Source organism: Heterodontus francisci, chromosome 11, assembly GCF_036365525.1.
Source record: "Heterodontus francisci isolate sHetFra1 chromosome 11, sHetFra1.hap1, whole genome shotgun sequence".
In the NCBI taxonomy this organism is placed as follows: domain Eukaryota; kingdom Metazoa; phylum Chordata; class Chondrichthyes; order Heterodontiformes; family Heterodontidae; genus Heterodontus; species Heterodontus francisci.
In genome coordinates, this window is record NC_090381.1 from 47,800,658 (window position 1) to 47,828,002 (window position 27,345).

The 27,345-nt window shown below is 43.5% G+C and overlaps 1 protein-coding gene across 2 annotated transcripts in view; it reads right to left on the reverse strand.

Annotated features, from left to right (window-relative positions):
* Positions 1-27,345, reverse strand: part of LOC137374864 (SPRY domain-containing SOCS box protein 1-like) — a 234,642-nt gene that overhangs the window by 193,858 nt on the left and 13,439 nt on the right. Inside the window, exon 2 of one of the 2 annotated variants that reach the window (XM_068041424.1) lies at positions 3,760-3,857. The exons of the other annotated variant lie outside the window; for it this stretch is intronic. The gene's annotated coding sequence lies outside the window, so the exon portion shown is untranslated. The remainder of the gene's footprint in view (positions 1-3,759; positions 3,858-27,345) is intronic. 2 annotated transcript variants of the gene reach the window in all.

Consider the following 27,345-nt stretch of genomic DNA (forward strand, 5'->3'; position numbering starts at 1 on the left):
TCCAATCAAAAACTAAGACCACCCGACTTCAGTCATTGAGCTCCAATACACTGATGATGCTGCAGTAAGTGCTGTGTCGGAAACAGATCTTCAGAGAATCTTTGACGTATTTGCTGAGACATATGAGAACATGAAACTTACACTCAACATTCAGAAGACCAAAGTCATCCATCAGCAAGCTCCAAATGCACACACCTTAGCCCCATTAATTAGGATTCATGATGAGTGCCTGGAAATTGTAGAACACTTCCAGTATCTTGGAAGTTATCTTTCACAGAAGACTGACATTGACAAAGAAATCCAGCATCACCTGAAATCTGCTGGTGCAGCCTTTGGACACCTCAGGAAGTGAGTGTTTGAAGATCGTGACATCAAAACTGAAACCAAGCTCATGGTCTACCATGCGGTCATGATTCCTACCTTACAGTACAGGCTGAAACATGGACAACGAATAGGAAGCACCTCAAAGCACCAGAGTCATTTCATCAATGATGCCTGCGGAAGATCCTACATATCAAGCAGGAGGACAGGCGCATCAACATCAGTGTCCTCTCACAAGCAGGCACCGCAAGCATTGAGGCTATGATTATCTGCCATCAGCTTCATTGGGTTGGTCATATAGTTTGGATGTCAGATACCAGGCTCCCAAAGCAGGTCTTCTTTTCCCAGCTCAGTCAGGGCAGACGCACCAGAGAAGGACAAAAGAAGTGCTTCGAGGATGTGCTGAAAGTCAACATGAAGAAATACAACATTGACATGAACTCCTGGGAGACCATCGCCCTGGACTGAAACAGATGGAGGCAGAGTCTGTGCAAAGTATCTCAGCATTTTGAGACGAAATGATAACAAAATGAAGAAGGAAAGCAAAAGCGGTGAAAAGAACAGGCCATGACCCGACTAATGATACATGACCAGACATCCCACATGACAACAAATGCCCTACAGGCCATAAAGTCTGTAGATCCCGAATCGGCCTCATCAGCCATCTTCAGACTCACGGAAGACAATCATCTTCGACTGTGAGGGATAACCAATAATTAAACTGGATATAAAAAGTGACCATGAAATCCCTTTGACCTTCCAAACTACTTTTAATTTGACATGCAATAAATTTAAATATTCCAACTGTGGGAACATTGATACCTGTATTGTCAAAACATTTAAAATTCTACTGCTGGATGAGCTTCTCAGCATGCAAGTGTACAGCGTACTCTGTTAGCAGAGAACATTAACCTGACTAAAACCCAAAACGTAACTGAGGTCTAAATACACACCAGGTGACCATTAGATTGCAATTGTGTGTGAATACACATAAATGTGATCAATTTTTATCAATATAACAAAAAACCTGATTAACCTCTGCCCATTATTTAATAACTTACCATGGGAATAATGCCTCATTAACACCCCATCACCATGAAAATTTCAAAACCAGAGTTGCCACTTTTTTTTGCTAACTTGCATCAGAGCATTGAATTAAAATTCATCAACAACTTATATTTACATAGTGCCTTTAACATAGAAGAACATCCCAGGATGCTTCACAGAGGCATAATCAGACATAAACGAACACTGAGCCAATGAAAAACATTATAGGAGAGATAACAGTTGGGGATCTCTGGCATCCAGCAACAGGGCAGGAAGCAGGCAGGTTGAGAATTCATGAATCTACTTGGACAGATGACAAAGCAGGAAGCAAAAAGAATATAAATTACATGTAAAATTATTCCACTGAAAGCAAAATAAAGATTGGGGTATATACATGAGATTGAGGGAGACAAGTAATATCAGAACACTTAAAAAAAAATTCTGAGGGAATGAGATACCACACTTGTAAAATTAGTGTTTCGAGACTAGAGGTTGTTCAGCAGTAATTATGACCTACTATGCTGTTAAAACTCAAGTTACTCCTGATTCAAGCCTTGTTCATTTTTCCATTGGTCCTTACAGTGAGAATAGCATGTACATACTTGAAGTTCACAAGAAGTGAATGATTTCTAATTGATTGCATCTGTGAAGACTGCAACAGTGTACCTTGTAGAGCAGCAAGGTAATCACTGACAGCAACTTCAGATTTCTGCATTTAACTATGCATGCACAGATGCTAGAGGTGTTGTCAGTTTTAGCCAGTAATAAATGGCAATCACCGACAGCTTTGCTGTTATTAATAGAGCAAAATCTGAGCATATCTGTCTTCGGTGTTGGTTGAGAAGTAAATGCAGACCAGAACACCAGAATAACTCCCCTACTCTCCTGTGGAGCCTCTAACGTTCCCCAAGAGGAAAGACAAGGCCTTGGTTTAAAGTCTTGTCTGAAAGACGGGTACCTCCAATACTGTAGCACTCCCTCAGTACAGCACTGAAGTGCCAGCCAAGATGATTTGCATAAGTCTCTAGAGCAAACAACTTGAACCACAATCTTCTGATTCAGAGTAGAGCGTGTTACGACTGGCCAATACCTCAACAATAATTTCATTACGAAACATTAAATTCAGACCTATTCGACATTACTTAATACACATCTACCATTTCCTCAACATGTAGATCCTAGAATTAAATTTGGCCAGAAAAAAAAACTCAGAAAAACCTATTGGCCACCTATCCTAAAAATTGTGTCATAGATTCCAATCTATAAGAACACATTCCTCAAAACAAGGAATGTAATTGTGTAGCACAAAAATAAGTTTTATTCCTATGCAAATACAGGATAGGTCCTCAAGTTTCAAAGATAAAATCCTGGAACTCCCTCCCTAACAGCACTGTGGGTGTACCTACATCACATGGGCTGAAGCGCTTGAAAGCGGCGGCTAACTGCCACCTTCTCAGGGGCAATTAAGGATGGGCAATAAATGCTGGCCTTGGTAGCAAAGCTCACATCATATGAACGAATAGAAAAAGAACAGCCCTACAATCATTGTGAGCCTAGCACACCCTTACAGTAAATTTTCTAATCTAAGAATAAGAGGATCTAATCAATATGGAACATTCTTCCCTGCAGTTTTAAATATGTATTGTTAAATTTCAGTAGGCAAGCAGATTTATTCTCTTTTATATGGCAAGTTAGTAACATAAGCAATAAACTCCGAAGAGCAAGACATATAAGCAGCTTGTCTATATTAACTGTGATATTTTTAAACTGTAATTGTTCAATGCCACAAATTATACAATAAAGCTATTTACAGAATATTGCCATGCACTGATAAAAAAAATTGTCTTGTTTTAAACCAGTCATTCCAGGATTATTTCTTTGCTATTGTTTTGCTACATCAAAAGTATGCAATTGGAATGGCTTAGCTTTTTACGAATAACACTTAGTTCTGCAGTAAAGGACTTTTGTTTCGGCAATAGGCTAAATATTACTGTTGGCATTAGATTAAAATAAATTAAACAGTTTAATACCTTCATTAATATAGTGAGCACAGAAATGGTTTATGAACAGGTTTTGTTCCCAATAGTGACCGAGCATTTGTGGCTTAAGATTTCTACATCATCATAGAATGCTTGTAAATTGAAACCTAGAGATATTCCCGTTTTTCCAAGTTTGATAATGCATTCTCACAAAAGAACTAGAAGTAAGTAATTGGTAAATAGAAGGAGAATGTTCTGGCACAGAAGCATGCAAAAACATTCTACCTTCAATATCAATTCATTTTTGGTGTTAGTTTATCTATAGAATTGCAATGAGAAATTCTATCAAAGTATAATGCTGAAAAAATTCTGAAAAGTTATGAAAGAAGAGCAATGCTGTCATTTAGCTTACCAGGGCTGCCATGTTGTATGTGGGTGGGCTGTGTAGACTGCAGCTGCATATTCCCTCCTACAGACATCACATTGTGCAGTGACAGACACGCTATAATCCTATTAATCCAGAGACACAATTACAAAAGACTAGGACATACACAGACACAACTAGGGCCTTGCAACATTAAAGGAAAAAAACTTTAAAATAAAAATTCCTTCAACTAAATTCCTCTCCTTACCTCCTGTTATGATGTTATGTCTCCAGGTTTATGAAAGCCTTACAGAAGGTATTTTGCAAAGGAAGGAGCTTCACATCAGGTGTTGCAGTAGTAACAAATTGGTACCAATATATCTTGGGAAAAAGTAGTATTCAAACCCCAACAACCAAGAATTTGCACTGTTCTTGTATAGTTTTAAATGCTCCTAGTACTGGACCTTGCTCAATCGTCCCTCTGCCCTCCACCCGCATCCCCAGATTATCTCCCTACTTGGATTGATTTGATGTCTTTAACAAAGAAAAATGTTCCAAGGTGCTTCAGAGCTATGAGGATAAAACAGATATTGAGTCAAAGGAGGAGCGGTAAGAAAGTGGAACCAAAAGCTTGGTCAAAGAGGTAGGCTTTAAGAAAAGTCTGAAAGGAGGAGAGGGAAGTACAGAAACAGAGGGGTTAGCAGCAGAATTCCATAGTGATGCCTAAGCAACTGAAGGCAAGGAGGAATAGAAGAGCACGTGCAAAAGGCTAGAATCTGAAGAATGAAGCGTTTGGGGTCATGACGGGGGTTATTTGCCTGGAGTAAATTACAGATAGAGAATAGACTGTAGAAAGATTCAAACACAAGGGGCTGAATTTTACCAGCCCCTCGATGCCACGGGTCGCGGCTGTGCAGCTCCCCGCCGCATGGCGGCAGCACCCCAATGAGAACATGTTAAATGGTACTTACTTCTGCAGATTATGCAACCCACCACCTCTCCATAGATACTTTCTGATTTTATTTTGAATGGGCGGCCATCACGTGCCGTCCCGTTCACGATTTGAAAAGCCAGCAGGTCATCAGAGGCAGAAGGTAAGTTCTGCATTCTTGAAGTGGGGGGGGTGGGGGGGATCACAGGGGTCGCACTCTGCATACTGGAAGGGAGGAGGGGGGGATTACAGGGTCGTAGCTCTGCATTCTTAAAGGGAGGAGGGTGGGGCTCTGGGATTACTGGAGGGAAAGCTCTGCAGGCATGAAGGGAGGTACTGTGTACCCTCCCTCTGTAAACCGTGTACGTTCTGCGTTTGTTTGCATTTGCGAAGGAGCACTGGCACTCTAGTCACTCTACGTGGGGGAAGGGTGCCAGAAAGGGTAGGAGCATGAAGGTTATATGGATGGTGGGGGCAACCAATTCAGCTGGTAGGATCTTGATGTGGTCATGTTGTGCCACTGAGTGTTGGCCAGAATGGGCAATGCCATGGTACACCACATAGTTGATCCATGAAGGCAACTAATGCACCCGTCAACACCAATCCCTGCCCTGTTAGGAACCTTCGAATACATGAAGGGTTCAATATTATCACGTGGAAATAGGCATGGCTCATCCTACATTGTGTGATCCTCTGCTCCTGAGGATCTGTATGTGCCAGATGCAAAATCAACAGAGGTGCGATCCACATAGAGGCCCCTGGTCGTGAGCAGCAGCCCCCAAGGGGAGCTCGTTATTACGACTGCCATGCATCTACAGGCCCCACATGACATGCCATCGGATGTCAGAACACCAGTGTCAGAGGCGATTGCACATGTAAAGGAGGTAGTGACACGTCTCTGCTCAAGGATGACCTGCAGTCGATGGGTCATCCTATGCCTTTGGTCCTCATTGTGGCAGCAGTTTTCAAGCTTGATGCCTATGCAGCTTTTCAGGGGGCCACCGGAGACCTTTGTGAGGTCACAGTCAGCAGTGCACTGCTGCATCAGGGAGGTCACCAATGCCAGTGAGTATGCCCACTTCAGGACAGACTCTCACAGCCAGGCCCAAAAGGGACATCGGTTTTGGCACCATTGCCAGAGAACCATAGGTTGTAATGTTCATAGACTGCACTCATGTAGCCATCAGGCCTCCCGCCAGGCTACCACCTGCAGACGTCACCATTAAAGGAATCCTCTCAATCTAGGTGAAGCTGGTATGTGATCACCACAGACGTTTCGTGCAAATCTGTGACCGCTTCTCAGGCAGCTGCCATGACACTTGCGCCGGTCCCAGCTGTCACGGCTGTTCACTGAACTGGCTCAGATGGAGAGATGGCTTCTTGGAGATAAGGGCTATCCTATGCAGATGTGGCTCCCGACACCAGTGAGAGACCCCACCACTGCTACAGAGGAGAGATACAATGCCAGCCACTGAACTACAAGAGCCACCATTGAGCAGGAGATTGGCCTGCTGAAAGAGCACTTCCAATGCCGGGATGGATAGGGTGATGTCCTGTACTAAGGGCCGAAAGGCTAGCTCCTTTATTTGCTGCTCTGCACAACTACGCACCCAATAGGGGCCAGGCCTGGCATGAGGAAGAGAGATGTCAACAGGATTCCTCCTCGGACTATGAGGACGCTGAAGACCTACAACAGGAAAGACACATGGGAGGGCAGATGGCACCCAGTGAGCTAGGGATGTGTGGCAGTGGCTTATCAGACAAAGGCTGTCTGGTCCATAGGAACCAACATGAGCTCTGCAAGCCACACATCACCCTCGCTCACCTGCTATGCACCAGTCCACATCAGCAGCATCTCTGTGTAAACCATTAGAGGCAGCAGCTGACTGAGCCAATGCCCATGTCACTGAGTCCGTGGAAACGCTCATGAATAATGGGGGCATGGCAATGATATTATTGCATACATTGGCTCTCCTGAAGGGCCAACGGTGCAAAGGGATGTGACATTGGCACTACATGCTAGCACACATCATTCACACAGAGAAAAGGACACACATGTTGGTGAGGAACATTTAGTGAAAGATGTATTTATATTGCAGTGATACCCGTGCATTCCCATTTGTGTCAGTGTGTTCTCTGTAAATGGAGAAGTTGCCCCTTCTTGGTGCAACCTCTGCGCTAGCAGCCTGACTGGAGGAAGGCTGCTGATCTGATTGCCCTTTGGCCGTGAATGACTTTGGTGCTCATACCCTGTGCACACGAAGCCTAGAGGGCTCGGCTGGCTGGAAGAGTGCTCATTCATCCCCCTTCAAGCATTGGACCCTTTGACGGTGGATGACCTCATGACTACTCACCTCCTCCTGCCATCTCCAGCCAGACTGCCTTGTTCAGGAGGGAGGGCCTCGTCTTGCCGTTGCTGGTGAAAAGGACCTCCCACCTTGCCCGCACAGCCTGGAGGTTGTCATCCTCAGTTTTTGGTGTGGTCCTTTAAATGCAAAGGTGACTCCACTGTGTGATAGCTCTAATTTCTGGCTGCAAGTTTTTATCTTGCACATGTTTGAAAACCAATGCAGGACTGGTGGAGATATCTGTGCTATTGTCATGGTTTTTCAACTATTACACATCCACACATGTTCACAAACACTTTGCTTCTGCAGCAACTGGTCATATTTGTTGGTGTAATATTCCCCGTTGGCATTGCAGCGAGAATATGAACATATTTTCCTGCTTTAACAAAGATCATATAATTGCAGTTACATATATTTTCACATAACAGTTAGCAGAGAAATTAATACAGATTCCAAATGCATATTAGTCTGCGGCATTTCACAGTCAGATGATTAGATGCTCATAGTAGGTAATTATTCTTCAATTATGGTTTTATTTCTGTTGTGCATTTGTCTTTTATGGTATATTTAAGTCTCACGTCCTGGAACGTGCAAATTTAAGACTATTAACCCAGGTGCGGCACTGCTACCAGAAGGAATGTACCACTTGAGTGGAAGAGGATCGCAACTTCACAGGACACCACAGCAGGATAAGTATGTGGCAGAAAAGCAGAAAGTGCTGGAGGGGCGGCACAGTGGTGCAGTGGTTAGCACCGCAGCCTCACAGCTCCAGCGACCCGGGTTCAATTCTGGGTACTGCCAATGTGGAGTTTGCAAGTTCTCCCTGTGTCTGCGTGGGTTTCCTCCGGGTGCTTCGGTTTCCTCCCACAGCCAAAAGACTTGCAGGCTGATAGGTAAATTGGCCATTATAAATTGCCCCTAGTATAGGTAGGTGGTAGGGGAATATAGGGACAGGTGAGGATGTGGTAGGAATATGGGATTAGCGTAGGATTAGTATAAATGGGTGGTTAATGGTCGGCACAGACTCGATGGGCTGAAGGGCCTGTTTCAGTGCTGTATCTCTAAACTCAACAGATCAGGCAGCATCTGTGGAGAGAGAAGCAGAGTTAACTTTCAGGTGAACTTGGTCAAGTTAACTCTGCTTCTCTCTCCACAGATGCTGCCTGACCTGCTGGATTTCTCCAACACTTTCTGCTTTGCTGCCAGATTGACAGCAGCCCCACTCTTCAGCAGTCAGGTAAGTATTTCTTTGACAATTGTCAGGAAGCAGGTGCTGGTACACTTCAAAATGTCTCTTACTGCGCCGAATGTCCTGCCACTCTCCACGTAATAATGGGGGGGGGTGGGGCAGGAGAAGCGGCTCGGTGTAGTGATGCTAATGAGTCCCTGCATGTAATACTGCGGGAGCTCTGGGGCAACCGCTAAATGTAGGCACCCCGCTGAGTTTAAAGGGTGCCGCCGCTGAGCACGGCGCCAGGATAAAATTCAGCCCAAGGATTGAAATTTTAAATTTGATTTACTGGGTGGCTAAGAACCATTGTAGGTCTGCGAAGGCAGGTGCGTTGGGTAAGCAGGATTTGGAGAAGCATAGGATATGAGCAGCAGACTTTTGGATGATCATTAGACATTGCATAAAAGTTTCCATTCACTCTGTCACAACATTCTGCCATTTGGAAACAAGTGAGGTGCGGTGCTCTACTTGCCCAAGCAGCCATAGCTGAGAACAAAAATGTCAGAGCAACCTCAATGGATCGCACAAGCTACTGCAATATCTCAATTGCTGTTCTTTCCCGAGAATGCCCTCTGCTGTATTTGCACTTGAAATTGGGAACTGGTATCTATAGGCTAGCTGAATCTCCTGTTAAGCAAATGATCAGAACTAGCACACTGCTTTTACATTACTAAAACTGAAGAATCACAAATCAATATTTTGCCATTGATTCCTCAAACTGGAAGTTGTTTACATTCAGAGACTGGTGCATTTAATGTTGTTACGACCAGGTGAGAAAGGTGTCTAGGGGTCCCTTTTAGCCTTCACCTGGTCTTACTGTAACAGGGATTATGTTTATAAACACAGTGTTTTGAGCTCCCCTTGGTGAAGGGCGGCACAGTGGCGCAGTGGTTAGCACCGCAGCCTCACAACTCCAGCGACCCGGGTTCAATTCTGGGTACTGCCTGTGTGGAGTTTGCAAGTTCTCCCTGCGTCTGCGTGGGTTTCCTCCGGGTGCTCCGGTTTCCTCCCACATGCCAAAGACTTGCAGGTTGATAGGTAAATTGGCCATTATAAATTGTCCCTAGTATAGGTAGGTGGTAGGGAAATACAGGGACAGGTGGGGAATATGGTAGGAATATGGAATTAGTGTAGGATTAGTATAAATGGGTGGTTGATGGTCGGCACAGACTTGGTGGGCCGAAGGGCCTGTTTCAGTGCTGTATCTCTAAACTAAACTAAATCTTTGTTCACCGCTTTCCAATTATAAGGCAAAGAAATGAGCACAAACAGGCTTCCACAGGTTTAAAGAAAAGTGGAATTTATTAAAACTTAAACTTTAATTCGGTTAACGCCTATGGATACACGCCGTGCCCATGCTAGCATGCACACGTGATACACACATGCAAATAGAGACAGAAAAGAGAAGAAAAATAAAGTAGAGAGGTTTGAGGCAACATCAGAGGAGTTTCTTGTTACTGTGCTTCAAGATCACTGTAGTCCTTTTGTAAGTGGTCTTGCTTTTTGTCGGGGCCCAGTATTCTTCTTAAACCATGTTCACTGTAGGAGACTTTTCTCTCTTGGGGTTCATGTGTCTTCAATGGGTCTTCAGTTCTGTGAGAAAGAGATGGGAGCAGACAGGAGAGAGATGTTCTCAGTTCAGGAGCAAACAACTTTGAGTTTTAAAACTCTGTGGCAAGTTCAAATTTTAAAAAACTCCAACCTCCAGTTAGTCACGTGACTAAACTGGTCTGACCAGGTCTTCTGTGTATTGGGGAAGCAGGGACTTTGTTCCCACACTGTCTGCTAGTATGCAAAAAAGGTCTTTGTCATGGGGCCTGGCAATTCCTTGTGATAGGCCCTCTTTTCTTCCCAGCAGTTTTAATGTTCATGTGGCGAAATAATGTGTGCCTCATTCTTGGCAGGTAAGATGCCTGCATGACAATGTAAAGGACCTGTAGATCATTGACCCTAAAATGTCCTTGAGATATCCAGAGGTTAACAACATTCCTGAATTGTACAAGTATCATCAGAAAAAAATAATTAATTTTAAGATCAACCATTTTGCAGACCATGAACATGAGTTGCAGATGGGAAACATACTAATAATTCACTGCGTAGAATAGATAGAACAAAGTGCCCTTGCTGTGACTCTGTAGCATTCTAAATTGCCTCAGGATATTTCTACACATGACTATAACTCTTTAAGAGTTGTCAACCAAGTGTATTTTGTTCATGGTTCTTAGTGGAACATTATTGCAGAGCCACAAACATTTTCTGCACCACATCACCATCATTGGTAATGCTACGTACATAACATTTTCAAGACGTCTAGTAAAATTTGTAGCACAGTTTTTCCATCAAATGGCATAACACAAAGATATTTGCATGCTCCCACTGGAACACACCGTTATGCCATTTATAGCTATTTATTTATTGGCTATTCACTGACTGCAGCTCATCAACAAGGAAATTTAAGGATATTCAAGTACACGATACATATTAGCAGCATCCAATTACAATTCAAAAGCTATTTGTAATGCCTTCATCAGCAAGGTCACGCTTGGAACACTTACAAACTGAATATAGTTTAGAGAAGTCTAGCAAAAAAATAACTGCCCATTAGTCTCTACCTCTGGGAATAGAGGAGGTGGGCAAGGGAAATCAAACATGGTTCTGGCTCACAATGATTATGCTGTGATCCAGGCTGGAAAATATGAGTTTGGTCACAATTGGATCATGGCTCAGGGTATACCAAGCCCCTGCCTTTTCTCCCCTCCCCCTGCCCCCAGGTTGTGACTAAGCTTTGGTTCGAGCGGAACTGAAAATATTACCTTTTCTCTCTCTAAATGTGGGTTATCTGCTGTGTATTTTCTAGAATTTTATGCTTTTATACCAGATTTCCAGTTATTAAAGTGTTAACCTCTCAGCTTCATCCACTGCAACACACAGAACCAAGGTTGTTCAAATATACTTTGCTGGAGGGGGCAGGGTTAGGGGAAGGAAAGATAAGGGGGAAATAAACACTACAATCCAAGAACTGTCAACTCGAGTAAAATAAACCTACCAGAGTCAATTGTGTGTCAAATCAGTATTTCTAATAGAGTAGAAATGCATTTGTCACTTCTTTGGTGCGTGTAATATTGGTTTATAAATCCCCTTCTATGCCATATTCTGAAATGCTGTACTTAAATGCAACTGAATTACCCGACCTGACCTGCAGTCCCACAATAGAAAAAAAACTGATAACAAGCAAGGCTGTCGTGCCACAGAATCCTGACTAACAGATTGCCAAGGCATTTTCAGCACAAATCAGAGTTGCTGTAACTGTTTTCTAGGATTGTAACCAACTTTTAATTTCTGTATCCAAGCTCATTTAGTAGCAAAAAGTGAAATTAGCATGCTTTAATAATCAAAGTATAGAGACATACAGCAAGATGAGATGCAAAAGCACTTTATCCCTGAATGAGGAATTCAGGCTCATGAAAAGTGATTTTGAACAAACTGCTTAATTCCCTCAGCGGGCTATTTTTATTTTCAATGTGTTAACAACTGCATTAACATTGCAGAAATAATAAATTAAAATAAATATTAAACAATGCACTAAAAATAGTGTGGAGGAAATTCAATGCAAAGAAAGGAAGGACTTGTATTTATCCAGCAAATTCCACCTCAGGAGGCCCCAAAGCACTTTACAGTCAATGAAGTACTTTGAAGTGTAGTTACTGTTGTAATGTAGGAAAATGCAGCAAACTTATGCACTGCAAATTCCTATAAATAACAAAGGTGATACATGATTGGATAATCGGTTTTTCATGATGCTGCTTCAAGGAAAAATATTGCCCTACACTTCTTCAAATAATGCCATGGGATCTTTACATAGTTTGACTTAGCAGTAGACTGTCTGATAATTCAGTTTTTTTAGGCTATAAAGAAAACAGAATTATCAGTGCATTGTATAGAGCAAAAAGCCTACAACCAAAAGGTCTATTAGGAAATGATTTGAAAAGAGTGAAGTTTGGCTTACAATTGCAGCTATTCAGTCTTACAGCCCAAGTTTCAATGCCTCCCCCGTCTTTCAAAGTAGTGACTCCTGCTGAGATAGTTCCATAAGGGCCAGCAGGGTTCGAGTAGCTCGTTCCATGTGGTCATTTTTCTTCAGCAAGCCTAAACAGCAATTCTCAGCAAGCTATTTCAAACAAACAGAGAGGGGATCATAGCCAAGCCTGATTTCACCTAAAATCTACACATTGCACTTTCCAGCAGAGTTACTGGTTAATGATCAGAAACGGAAACACTGGGTGAAGTTTCTGCTCCTCTAGCCTAGGGATAAAGTGGTCAATTGAGTGATTCCATTTTAGTGTTGGTTGAGATCAGCTGTACCACAAATGTTGGATCCAACAGTTTCTGTTTAGGGTGCAATTGGCAATCTGAGCATAAGTTGTGCTAGTTTTGAGAAGCATTGTTTTTCTCAAGTTTCCTGTCAAACTCTTTTGCATATTGCTGAATGTAAAATCTGTCCTGAACAATTACAACTGTTTAGCCTTTTCGAATGCAATTTTTAAAAAAAATTGCAAAAAGATTTCTTGATATTTTTAAGCATAGTTACATAGTTCCGTTTTATTAATACAGCTAAAAAGGAACTAATCACAAAATTTAAGCATTTTAAACTAACTCACCACCTGTGAATAACCCTATTTTATATCACTGAAAATAACAAAAAACCTATACAGAACCATTTGCAGAACATAGCTACCGTGGTATTCATTTTTAATTTACTAAAACTCAATAAGCTAAAAGCTTTTTTAAAAAAGTGCTCATTAGTCCTACTGCTTTAAAAAATGTAGTCTAAGGGTCTGAAAAGGTTTATCTGGAGAGTGCATAAAGAATATTTCCTACCATGATGATGTAAAAGATTACATGTGAGAGACACTCGTGAATAGATGTAGCATGGCTTTTGGAGCAGTCACACAGGCTAGTGTGGAGTGTAAATAGTTATAATGCAATAAAGATTTATATTTAACTACTACAGACTAAGAATATCTCTGGCTAGATTAAATAAGGTGGCAGTACACCAAACATATAACATGGTGATCAGTGGTGGGATCCAAAACAACAGAGTTTCTTACCATCCTACACCCAAAAGAAAAATTTGAAGCAACTAACTGAAAAGTGCCAAAAACTGCAGAGCTTGAGAAGAGGCTGAGAGAAGCTCCGTAGCTGTGGTGAAAGACAGGCTGCTCCACTGAAGTTGCCTGATGGTTGCCTGCAAATCAATTCCATCGATTGAATGAGTTACAGTGCCGATGGTCGAGAAATCACATTAAAAGCCTTTGGAGAGCTTAAAGTAATCTTCTGAAGGCATCGTGCAAGTCAAAAATAAAACGGGGAAAAACCCAATTCTTCACTCGGGCTGAACGCAAGGGCGAAGAGCGGGAAACCCCTGAAAACTGCGCAAAACCCCTGAACACAGCAGGGACACTCCATTAAGGCAGCAAGCCCGAAGATAAACAAATAAACTGCAGTTCTCAAAGAAAATGGGAGAACCCGAGAACAGTCTATTTAAACACAGGGAATTCTCAAAAAGCTGTTTCAACTCCATGAAGGCAAACTGAACAAACAAAGTGAAGTTCTCAAGCAAAGGGAAAATCCCTAAAACAGCCTATTAAAAACAGCAGGGGACGCTCGAGAGCTTCTGCGACACTCCATTAAAGCAAGCTAGCCTGAAAAAAGTGTTTCTTAAAGGGGAACACTCTTTAAAAAAAAAATTAAGTCTTTAAAATGAAGCAACATGGATCAAAAATTGGGAATGCCAGACATTTTCCAAAGTCAAGAGGGTCCCAAATCAGATTCAAAGCTAGGTATTATGGAGAAAAATGTTTCTCAGATACAGAATTGCATCTAAGTTAAACAGCCAGTCTGAAGCAGAGCAAATGAGTACACTGTTATATTCTATTGGGGCTGTAGCAGATGATGTGATTACTAGACAAGATCTTAATGAGGCATCTGCCAAATCTGAAGTAGTTTTAAAGCCTTTGATTGTTATTTCAATTTGCAGAGTAGTAAGATTTTAGAAAGAGCAAGATTCAACAAAAGGGTCCAGAAACGGGGCAAAACAGTCGATGCTTTTAATCAGTGACCTTTACAGACTCTGAAGGTTGCAAGTATGGAGACCTTAAAGCAGATTTGATGAGATTGTATTGTAGTGGGTGTTGCCAAAAATCCAGATCAGATCATTTGCAGTCTCAAGAAAACCTCACCCTGGATAAAGCTACTCAGCTGGTGAGGCAAGGTGAGGTAGGAAAGAATAACAGAGCAATCCTGCGAGGTGAAGCCAGACTTCGGTTCAGGACACCTTCTGCAACCGTTCAGTTCCTTCACCAGCAGGCTGCAAAAGAGCCACCAAGAAAAAAGGTACACTGGGGGAGGAAGCGAAAGATGCTATTAAACCCTACCAGCAATGTGGCGCCAAAAGTAACCACAGACACGAACCATGTCAACTATTTGATATCACGTCAGCACCAGAAATATTCCAGAGAACTATGTTGAATATTCTACAGGGTCTCGAAGATGTAATCTGCCATATGGATGATATTCTAATTCCATTGAAGAACATAACCGAAGGGTTAGAGCAGTTATGAATCATCTGCAGAGGAAGACGGAATACTCAATGACAAGTGCAAGTTTTCAAAACCGTCCATTCGTTTTTTTTAGGACGCATTGTCAGCAGTAGCAGCATAATGGTAGACCCGCAAAAGACGAGAGCGATTAGCAAATTTCCACTTCCTACTTCTGTCCATGATCTCCAATGGTTTTTTGGAATGGTGAATCAGCTGTCAAAATTCCTAACTAATTTAGTCCAAGTTACTGAACCTTTGCGACAACTGCTGAGGAAAGCTCAAGCATGGTGCTGGGATGCACATCAGAAGCAAGCATTCCAATGGATCAAGGAGGTGCTGATTTCATCGGATGTTTTAGCCCATTATAACCCTTCACTTCCAACTACAATGCCAGCTGATGCTGCATCTACAAGGATAGGGGCATCCTTTTCCAAGAACAGCCCAATGGAAGCCAAAGACCTGTTTATTATGATGCAGTATCGTGTGAATATGACTGTTTATTAGGCGTCACGAACACTATCTGACACAGAGATGAGATATGCCTTGATAGAGAAGGAAGCTTTCGCAATCACTTGGCCTTGTGAGAAGTTATCAAACTACATTATTTGCTTAAAGGTTGTCACTGAGACAGACCACAAAATCCTAGTTTCCTTACTCGATGAAAAGGAACTCACTAGGATGGCACTGCAGATCCAGAGATTCCGGTTGAGGCTCATGAGGTTCACATACGGAACAGTATACATACAGGGCAAGCAATAAACGACAGCAGATGCATTGTCTCGAGCGATGGTCGACCATCCTACTCAACAGGATGTTAACTTCATTAACGAAATTGAGCCATATTGGCATCACAATGGCCGACAAGTTCAAACAGACTCCAACAAATTCATCAGGTGCAGAGGCAAGATGAAGAATGTATCTATGACTCTATGTCCACCAAAATTGCAAGGAAGGTTGGCCACAACAGAGTCCCAAGGATAAGGGGATGAAAATCTTCTTTGAGCACATAAAAGACACTTTACCATGGATGATTTATTGGTATATTGGAGAAAATTGTTGAAAGTCAGCACCTCTGGCAGTGTACTACTCCCTCAAAATTGGATTGAAATGTTTCCTGTTGCTTGCCATTTCAACACTACCCCCTGCTCTCATGCCCACATCTCTGTCCTGGGATTGCTGCAGTGTTCCAGTGAACATCAACTCAAGCTCGAGGAACAGCATCTCATTTACCGATTAGGCACACTACAGCCTGTTGGACTGAACATAGAGTTCAATAATTTCAGAGCATGACGGGCCCCCCATTTTACTTTTATTTTTTGTTATTTTTTTCTTTTTTAATACTTTTTTTGTGTTTATTTTATTTTATTTCATCTTAGTTTGTTCAGTTTGCTTACCCACTTTTTTTTCATGTTTATACTTGCGGCTGTTCAATTTTCAGTCCGTTAACACCCTATCTGTACTATTGCTTTGTCTTTCAACACACCATTAACATATTGTTTGCCTTTGCTCCACGACCTTCTGGTCAGCTATTCTGTGACTTTGTCCTATCTACACCTTCTCCTTTGTTATCTCTTGCCCCACCCCTGCTTTACTTGCTTATTAACCTTTTACATTTCTAATATTTGCCAGTTCTGAAGAAGGGTCACTGACCTGAAACATAAACTCTGCTTCTCTCTCCACAGATGCTGCCAGACCTGCTGAGTATTTCCAGCATTTCTTGCTTTTATTTCAGATTTCCAGCATCTGCAGTATTTTGCTTTTATTATATTATTGTATTGAAATGTTGCCTGGATTATGTTCTGAAATCCCAAGTGTGGCAACATATTCATTTATACAGTGTTATGATCAGGTGAGGAGGGGGTCTCAGGTTCCCCTCTCTTATTTGACCACAACAGGGTTTATTCCTTTTAAACAGTGATTGTGCTTACCATCTCTGAGTGTTTTACCTTTTAACTTTACTGTGATCATGAAAGAAGCACTCGGACAGTTTGAGTTTAAACAAGAAAGAGGTCCGTTTATTATACTTAACAATCTAACCCCAATAGAAAAATGATTTTAAAAAACTACACATTCACACACACACATTACATAGATTACAGAGGGAAAAATAGATTTCGTGGTTGGATTAGAATCCAGAATAAATGGAACTTAAATACATAGTCTGTGAAGTTGGTGATCCAGTAGTCTTCCGGCTGAAGCTGTATTCTTGAAGTCCTTGGCAGGTCAAAGTGCACTTTGTGGGTGGCCCGCTTGGCTCAAGGCTTTTTTGGAGGCAGAATTGCAGTTGGTTCTGTTCCCCTGGTCTCTGTCTGTAGCAATCTGTAGGCTTGGAGAGATCCACAGTTGCAGAGGGTTTTCAAACTTATGTTATCTGGTGGGGGGAGCGGGGGGCGGAAAGGAGAGAGAGAGAGAGAGAAAAAGAAAAAAAAGGAGAAAGAAAAAGGGAGGCACACAGCCTTTTCCTGCTGCACAGTCTGAGTTACTGCCTGTCTCTTTGTCCAAGGGAAAAACAACTAGCTTCCCCCAAGATGAACAGACGATCACATGGCTATTCAGGTTTTCTGGAACCTTCTAATGAAATTCAAGGTTAGGCATTGGCTCCACAGGCCCCAGGATGCCAATATATGCATGGAGGAGGTTTGCTCTTTCAAAATCAATGTGTTAGGATTGCCTTGACTGCCGTGATAATGAAGCCATTTTAAGTAATTCAATCACTTAGAGCAAGCCATTGTCCTGGGTCCATGCTGCTCAAACCTCTGTCTCCGGGTGGATCTTTTCAATATGAAAAGGTGTTTCAGAAGCAAATTATGGTGGCCATCTTGGCTGCCAGTTTTTTTTTAAGTTAACTGTAGGGATTCCCATTGAAAGTTTAATATAATTTCTCCACCAATGAATTAAAAATTCCTCAGTTGGCATATTGTGTTTTCTTGACAACAGCATCTTTAAACACAAGAAAACTTTCCAAGCAATTTAACTGATAGGTGTAATGAAATGAAGCTGATCCAGAGAGAGGAATTAGGAGTAGATGGTCAAACGCATGGTCGAAGATTTTTGAGGAAGTTTTGAAAAAGAGGTAGCTATAGAGACAGAGTTTTAGGTACAGAGTTCTAAAGAGTAGGACAGGGAACTCAGCATTTTTCCATCACTGGTTGAGTAATGGAGAGAGAATGAACAGAAGGTCGGAGTCAAAAGAATGGAGCGTTCAGAATGGGATATAGGGATTGTAGAGATAATCTCTCCCTTCTGGCTCAGCATCTATTTGGGACTGGGACCTTGTGTTATTCAGCAAGAATGTGGATGGACAAGCTGGACAGGAACATGCTGCAGAGACAACTAGGGGCTAAACGTTCAGGTGGAAGCAGGCAACATTGCAATGATAGCAGTCTTGGTGATTGATAGGATGTGGAGTCTAAACCCAAGTTCAAGGTTGAAAAGGATGCCAGAATTATGAAGGTCTGGTTTAGCCTGTGGGACTAGACAGGCAGGTAGCTGGAGTCAATGATAAAGAAGTAGGGTTTGTTGTAGAGGCTGAAGACAATCTTTTCACAATGTTAAACTAAAACAAGTGAGGACTCTTCCAAGACTTTATACATATGGTGTACTTCAGGTCACTCACTCCCCATTTTCAAGACCCTAAAAATTCACCATCAGTGAGCAAATGGCCAGGTAAGTATTCGGTTAGATTGTGATCTAATGAGATGATTGAAGGAGCACTGAGTGGGGTCAGAAAAACTAACACACCAGCTACATGGAAATTCCCGATTACGATACTGTTAGAAAATATAACCGATGCAACAATAACCACTTCACCAGCATGGACATTTACAAAGTAATAGATCTTAAAAGTTAGAGAATATATTGCACAAAATGGCACTGAAATAAATCAGATTCTATATAATGCACTAGAATTTAACCATCCAGACAGTGCATACTACATTAGTAACAGCATGCATCAAATATTGTAATCATCACTCAAGGTCTTTAGTTCAGTTTGGCAAGAGCAAGCTGTGTTCGACAACTAGGCCTTTTCTTCTATAAATACATAAACACTAGTTCACCCAAGGGCTTGGTATTTAACTAGAATACCAAACGTAGTATTAAGCCATACAGTGGCAAGGTCTCAGGTTCATGTCTGATCTGTGCTGAAATAATTGATTTCATGAACAGCAGCAACAGGGACTACAACTGGCCTCTTTCCCCAGGCTTGGGGAGAAGGAAAAGGGAGAAGTGGAAGAAAAGCCAGGATTACCACTCATAACCAGTGATCTCTGTGAAAAAGTGCAGTGTTGATGGCAGCAGAATGCAGGATCTTAGTAGGTTTAGACCTCCTCATAATGATCTAACCCATTGATACTGTCTAGGTTCATAAATGAGAATTCACCATTTGGGCTACATACTGGTCAGTTGTTTGGTTGCCATTCTTCGATCTAAAAGAGATGATGGACACGCAGCGAACAATCCATTTAGATGGGGTCTCTTCATATGGTGCACGTTTGCTGGTGGCTTGTGGAGGCCAATCCTTGAGAGGCAGGTTCTGCCACAAGTACCAAACATGAAACTGCCAGGTGTGTTTTGGGTTGTTGCTTTCAGTGTTGGTGCCTGCTGCCAAGCTGCTGTAGCCACTGGTGGTCGTGGTTGTGCACGCCAGCCCGCAAGAGGTGTTGCCATTTCCCTTTTCATCAGCTAGTGACTCCCAGGTGCGATAATTAATATTTAGGGCTTTCATGTCACGCTTGCAGGCATCCTTGATGCTGAGCCTTGAGCGTCCCACTGGTCATCTGAGTCCAGCTACCTCACCACGCAGAAGGTCCTTGGATATACAACTGTCTTCCATCCTGCGGACGTGCCCAATGAACCAAAGCCACCTCTGTTTGATTAGTGCTAATGCACTTGGGAACTCAACCTTTGAGAGGACTGCCGCATTTGTAACTTTGGCCTGCCAGGATATACCCATAACCCGCCATAGACAGCAAAGATGAAAATTGTTCAGCTTCTTGGTAGCTGCAAGTCACCCATATTTCACAGCCAAACAGCAAGGTTCTGTGAACACAGACATGATAAACCATCAGCTGGGTCCCAGGGGTCAGCTTGGTGTGGTTCCGTCTGCATTTTGAGAGTCAGCCGAAGGTGGTAGCTGCTTACCCTATGCGCGTATCAAGCTCTGCATCACGGGACAGTCTGTCACCATGGGCCCAATGTAGCAAAATTTGCTAACCACTTCCAGTGGGGTGTTATTTAGTGTGATCGGGGCAGAGATGCAACACCTTGTCCCATGACTGCAGTTTTCTTGATACTTATAGTCAGGGAGAAAAAGGTAGAGTTATGGGAGAGACAGACAATGAGTCTTTGTAGCTCAGTTTCTGTGTGGGCAACGAGCACAGCATCAACTGCGGGGAAGAGTTCCCTGATCAGTACGCAATGTGTTTTTGTTTTCACTTTCACTCTTGATAGATTGTAGAGCTTGCTGTTTGACCTAATGTTCAAGTAGACTCTTTCCATACCTGCAGGGAAGGCAAAGATCAGGAGCATGGAGAAGATGATGCCAAACAGAATGGGGCGAGGATACAGCCCTGTTTCACTTCATTTATCGCTGTCAAAAGTGGAGCCATCAAACTGTACAGTGCAGTGCATGCTGTCATGGAAGGACCGGATGAACCGAGGAGCTTTGGTTGGCAGCCAATTTTCCCTAAACGCCTGTAGAGCCCTCTCTGCTGATGGTGTCGATTGCCTTAGGTTAGATCTACAAAAGTAAGGTAAAAGGGTGTACCCCTGTTCCCCACATGTCTCTTGTAGCTGGCATATAGAAAAGATCATTTCCACAGTAGATCTGCCAGGATGGAAAGCTGCACTGTGCTTCTCAGTACACTCAGTCTGCAAGCAGATGCAGTCTTTTAAGTATGACCCCAGAAAATGCCTTTCCCGTGACGCCACAAGGACTGAGGCGCCAGTGTAATTGTTGCAGTCTCCTTGCCTTTCTTTCCATATACTGTGATGATTTTTGTGTCACACATCTCCTGTGGAATGGAGCCTACCTCCCAGCAGAGAAGGAGAAGATCATTAAAGTGTGGTAGTAGTTGGGACTTTCTGTTCTTGAGCAGTTCGGCTGAGATTCCGTCCTTGCTGGGTGCCCGTTTGTTTACAAGGTGGTCTATGGCTTTCTCAAGCTCAAGTGATGAGGGTTCTTCATCGAACTCATCCATGATAGGAAGCTGCAGGAGAACAGCAAGCGTAGACTGGGAGATGTCCGACTCACAGCAGTACAGCTCACATTAGTGTTCAGTCATGCAGAACATCTGTTTACTTCTGTCGGTGAATACTTCACCATCTGCCGACTTCACAGCAGCAACTTTGATGATGGTAGAGCCAAGAGCCCTCTTGATCCCTTCATACGTGGTTCATAGATTATTCTCATAGGCAGTTTGATGCTAGGTAACTCTGCACCTCAAAACAATGCCAAGCTACGCAGCAAATGCGGCAAAGAGAAAGGTAACCTTTTGCCTTGGAAGTTGGAATGCGAGGACTATATGCCCTGGCATGAACAACGACCCACATTCCACAGCAAGTGTACACAAGACGGCCCCGATTGACCGTGAGCTACACAAGCTCAGTGTCGACATTGCCACTCAACAAGAAACCAGATTAGCCAACACAGGCTCTATTCAAGAGGCAAACTGCACCTTCTACTAGCACGGAAAGAACGGTGAAGCAATGCTGTAAGCATTGTGAAACTTCCACAGTGAGCAATCAGCTAGCACAGGCAATTGAGTCATCCATAACAACCTTTGAGCGCTTATCCTTGCCGCTATCATCTGATGGAGACGCAGTCAACATCATATGTGCCTACACACCAACTTTGAACGCCAGCATCTCAGACAAAGAGCATTTCTATGACTCTCTAGGTGACGTTGAGGAACACTCCAAATGGCAAGAGGCTATTCATCCTGGGCGACTTAACACAGATGTTGGGACAGATAGTGATTTGTGGCTGACATGCCTCGGTCGTCATGGGGTGGGCAAGATCAAAGATAATGGACAACGCCTTCTTGATATTTGTGCCCTGAACGAACACTACATCACCACCTTTCTGGGCAGACTCGTCACAAGGCACCATGGCATCACCCAAGGTCCAGGCATTGGCACTAACTAGACCTGGTCATCATGAGGAGGCATGATCTGCCCAGTGTCCTCCACACCCGCACCTACCATAGCACAGATTGTGTTATTGACCACTCTCGTCAGGAACAGAATGAAAGCACCCCCGTATGTTCCACAGCTCCAAACACGACGGCCTGCCACGCATCAATATCCCTTGCATAAGCAATGATGCCAAATACCAGCAATTCACAGAATGCTTGCTGCCCACCAAAGCCTTAACAGGAAGCACCAATGCTGGTATCGATAGAGCTTAGAAGTCACTCAGCTCAATCATCTATGAAGCAACAGAAGCATCATTTGGTAAAGGCGGAACCTGCAACAAGGATTGGTTTGAGCCCGACTCAGCTGCGATGATTTCTGCCATTGATGCAAAACCAAAGGCTACATGATGCACAACAGAAACCCAACAGCTAAGACACTGCAGGACCTGAAAGCCACTAAGACAGCTGTGCAAAAGACACAGAGATACTGCGCAAAAAAAACACAGGTTAGTTACTGGCAAAAAAAAACAATACTCCAGCATAAAGTCAAAGTCATCAATGGTTGGAGTGGAGCGGGTAGGAAGAAAAAAGAAACATAAATACAAGTTTGATCAGAGATGACATACAGTACTTAATACCTTTATTGAATCAACCAGTCTCCTGTGCTTCAGTTCAAATGATGAGCAAGGTCATCAATCAAAGTAACAAAAGGCTGCAGTACAACACACTGAAAAGGCTTATGTCGCCCTGGAGATATTTTTTTCAAAACTAACTACAGTGGAAGGCTTTGCTTGTTATGAATTCTTACTTTGGTTACAGTCTAAATTTACCACTGTATTTAAGTCATAAAATATTGTCCTGCTTTTGGTCAAACAATGCTGCCTGAGGAAATCAGTGTTCCCTGTCTCTGTTAAACTTTGTATTATGCCTCATCTCATTAATCATAAATGAAGTGATAAAAAAACATTTCATCTTCATCAATGTGCATCATCTACTGCAACCCAAGTTCCTGAATCGCTCTGTCTATCCTTTGGTGCTGACAGTATTTATTACATTACACGTATTTAAAGGTCAGATGATGACAACAATACATTTTGACTGATATGTTAAGTCTGTCATTAAAATGAAAAACGGAGTCATTCCTCACCAACATGCACAACATTTAAAAAGAGCACTTGGATATATAAAACATGCAAAAATGAAAATCTTGCATAAATGTAAAAAATTACATAAATTTCCAAAGCCATCGAGCACTATAGATGACATATAAAGTGAAATAAATGTTAATTTTCACTTAAAGTGCAAATGGAAATATATGCAGAAAGCTTGTTTATTGGAGCTTCCATACATTCTGTAAATATATGGGGCAACAATATCTCATGTTCCTTTGGAACAAAACCCTTTCTCTGGTAAATATGACCTACAAGACCGTATTCACTTAAGCATCAGCTGTGAGTTGCCATTATGTCCACCCATTTTGCACCATAAAAATCCAACCCATTTTACTCTGACAAATAGGTCCAAGAGAAAAATTGCACAGAAGGAATCCCACAATTTTTATTCTGATTAAGCAACAGAAAGAGGTAAATGGGCATGATGTAGATGAATGCAAAATTACAGCTTAAATTTCTTTGGCCTCCTTATCTCGAGAGACAATGGGTAAGCGCCTGGAGGTGGTCAGTGGTGTGTGGAGCAGCGCCTGGAGTGGCTATAAAGGCCAATTCTAGAGTGACAGGCTCTTCCACAGGTGCTGCAGAAAAATTTGTTTGTTGGGGCTGTTACACAGTTGGCTCTCCCCTTGCGCCTCTGTCTTTTTTCCTGCCAACTGCTAAGTCTCTTCGACTCGCCACACTTTAGCCCCGCCTTTATGGCTGCCCGCCATATTGAATGCAAAATTACAGCTTAAATGGTTCATCATATTGAAACTTCTCAAATTATGTGATGGAAATCACACCTGCCAAATGGAAACATATTAACTTTTTCATATGGAACACTATCTGAACTGTTACTGGACACTGAGCATAACTTGTATAAAAAGACCATAGAACCAAATGGTTGAAAACATGGATGCACATTTGCATTCTGAGAGACAGTTGCATTGAGAGCCAATGGAAGTGCTCCCTAATTCAATTAGCCAGATCGGTTGTGTCAATAGTGATGATCCAAAGACATTGAGAGCCATTGCCTGTGTAAGAGCCAACACTCCACCCTCCCCCCCCCACAATAAGTGTGTCTAGTAAGCTTTGAAGAATCAACAACCCTCGCAGGTGATGCTGTGTCAAACAAAGAGCTGATCACATGACCAACCTGCTGGCCAACCTGGGAATTAACTGAATTGTGCCTCACAGAAAAGGTTTGGCAGACTGCAATTCTGAAGACCAAAGAGAAGCAACGTCTCTCTATTTCACGCAAAGTTCAAGGGACCCACAGAAGCAACTTAAGCCTCAAAACAGAAGACCGCTGCAGCCTTCTGGTACAGCAAAACAAGTTTGAAAGCGTGCAATGGTCCCCAACGAGAACTGCACGATTTAAACTTCAATCAAAGACTTCACAGCAAAAATAAAACCTTCCCCCTTTAATTCTTTCTCCTCCTCTGTATCTATTTGTGTGTGTGTTTATCACGTATCCATGCTAGCACAGTTGCGTCACGTATTATAGTAAACCCGAACAGAAAATCCGGAGCGGAACCCTGTAGGCGGTCATGTATCACCTTTGGCATGTTTCCGGCAGTTCCTGCAGCCAAACGTCATGCTCTGCACTCCTTTGGACCCCACCAGAAAGGCCGTAAGGGGGGTTTTGATGCTTGGGCAACTCACAACCTCCATACATTCGCTCAGGCATGCGCCATGGAGAGGTCACTCCATAGTCGCCTCACAGCCCCCGAAACAACACGGAAGGCAGCAGTTACGGGTTATAAGTCCAGATAAATTGACGTAGAGATTGGGCGCCACGGGTTGCCTTTGTCGATGGGAGAGGTCATCGTACCTCACTGGACAGCTACTGCCCGCCTCAAACTGGGCAGCCCCCGGTCAATAAGGTTCTGTCCCGCTACAGTCCACCTGCTTCAATGGGTGCTTGGAGCTCAGGGTCATTGCCCGAAATGCGGACTGCAACACCGCACCAAACAGCACGAAAAGAAGAAAGAAAGTACCAGCCCTTCGTTTTGCAAGCTGGAACGTCAGAACGATGTGTCCTGGCCTGTCGGAAGACCTTACACAAATCAACGATTCTCAGAAGACCGCCATCATTAACAACGAGCTCAGTAGACTCAATGTGGACACTGCAGCACTTCAGGAGACACGCCTCCCTGCGAACGGATCTCTAACAGAGCAAGACTACACCTTCTTCTGGCAGGGTAGGGATCCTGAAGAACCAAGACAGCATGGAGTGGGCTTCGCCATCAGAAACTCTTTGCTCAGCATGATAGAGCCACCTGCAAATGGCTCAGAACGCATACTGTCCGTCCGACTGCTCACCGCCTCTGGTCCAGTACACCTACTCAGCATCTATGCACCAACACCCTGCTCCCCACATGAAGATAAAGACCAGCTCTACGAGGAACTCCATAATATCATCAGTAACATCCCCAATACCGAACATCTGTTCCTGCTGGGGGACTTTCTAATGCCAGGGTTGGGGCCGACCATGACTCATGGCCCTCCTGCCTTGGGCGCTATGGCATTGGAAGGATGAATGAGAATGGACAGAGACTGCTTGAGTTGTGTACCTATCATAACCTCTGCATCAGCAACTCGTTCTTTCATACTAAACCCTGTCACCAGGTTTCTTGGAGGCACCCAAGATCACGTCGTTGGTACCAGCTGGACCTCATCGTCACAAGGCGAGCCTCCTTAAACAGTGTTCAAATCACACGCAGCTTCCACAGTGCGGACTGCGACACCGACCACTCCCTGGTGTGCAGCAAGGTTAGACTCAGACCAAAGAAGCTGCATCATTCCAAGCAGAAGGGCCACCCGCGCATCAACACGAACAGAATTTCTTATCCACAGCTGTTACAAAAATTTCTAAATTCACTTGAAAAAGCCCTTCCAAACACTCCCACAGGGGATGCAGAGACCAAGTGGGCCCACATCAGAGACGCCATCTATGAGTCAGCTTTGACCACCTACGGCAAAAGTGCGAAGAGAAATGCAGACTGGTTTCAATCTCATTTTGAAGAGCTGGAGCCTGTCATAGCCGCTAAGCGCATTGCACAGCTGAACTACAAAAAAGCTCCCAGCGAGTTAACATCCGTAGCACTTAAAACAGCCAGAAGCGCTGCACAAAGAACAGCCGGGCGCTGCGCAAACGACTACTGGCAACACCTATGCAGTCATATTCAGCTGGGCTCCGACACCGGAAACATCAGAGGAATGTATGATGGCATTCAGAGAGCTTTTGGGCCAACCATCAAGAAGATCGCACCCCTCAAATCTAAATCAGGGGACACAATCACTGACCAACGCAAGCAAATGGACCGCTGGATTGAGCACTACCTAGAACTGTACTCCAGGGAGAATGTGGTCACTGAGACCACCCTCAATGCAGCCCAGTCTCTGCCAGTCATGGATGAGCTGGACGTACAGCCAACAAAATCGGAACTCAGTGATGCCATTGATTCTCTAGCCAGCGGAAAAGCCCCTGGGAAGGACGGCATTACCCCTGAAATAATCAAGAGTGCTAAGCCTGCCATACTCTCAGCACTCTACGAACTGCTTTGCCTGTGCTGGGACGAGGGAGCAGTACCACAGGAAATGCGCAATGCCAATATCATTACCCTCTATAAAAGCAAAGGTGACCGCGGTGATTGCAACAACTACCGTGGAATCTCCCTGCTCAGCATAGTGGGGAAAGTCTTCGCTCGAGTCGCTTTAGACAGGCTCCAGAAGCTGGCCGAGCGTGTCTACCCTGAGGTATAGTGTGGCTTTCGAGCAGAGAGATCCACCATTGACATGCTGTTCTCCCTTCACCAGCTACAGGAGAAATGCCGCAAACAGATGCCCCTCTACGTTGCTTTCATTGATCTCACCAAAGCCTTTGACCTCATCAGCAGACGTGGTCTCTTCAGACGCCTAGAAAAGATCGGATGTCCACCAAAGCTACTAAGTATCATCACCTCATTCCATGACAATATGAAAGGCACAATTCAGCATAGCGGCGCCTCATCAGACCCCTTTCCTATCCTGAGTGGCGTGAAACAGGGCGGTGTTCTCGCACCTACACTGTTTGGGATTTTCTTCTCCCTGCTGCTCTCACACGCGTTCAAGTCTTCAGAAGAAGGAATTTTCCTCCACACAAGATCAGGTGGCAGGTTGTTCAACCTTGCCCGCCTAAGAGCGAAGACCAAAGTACGGAAAGTCCTCATCAGGGAACTCCTCTTTGCTGACGA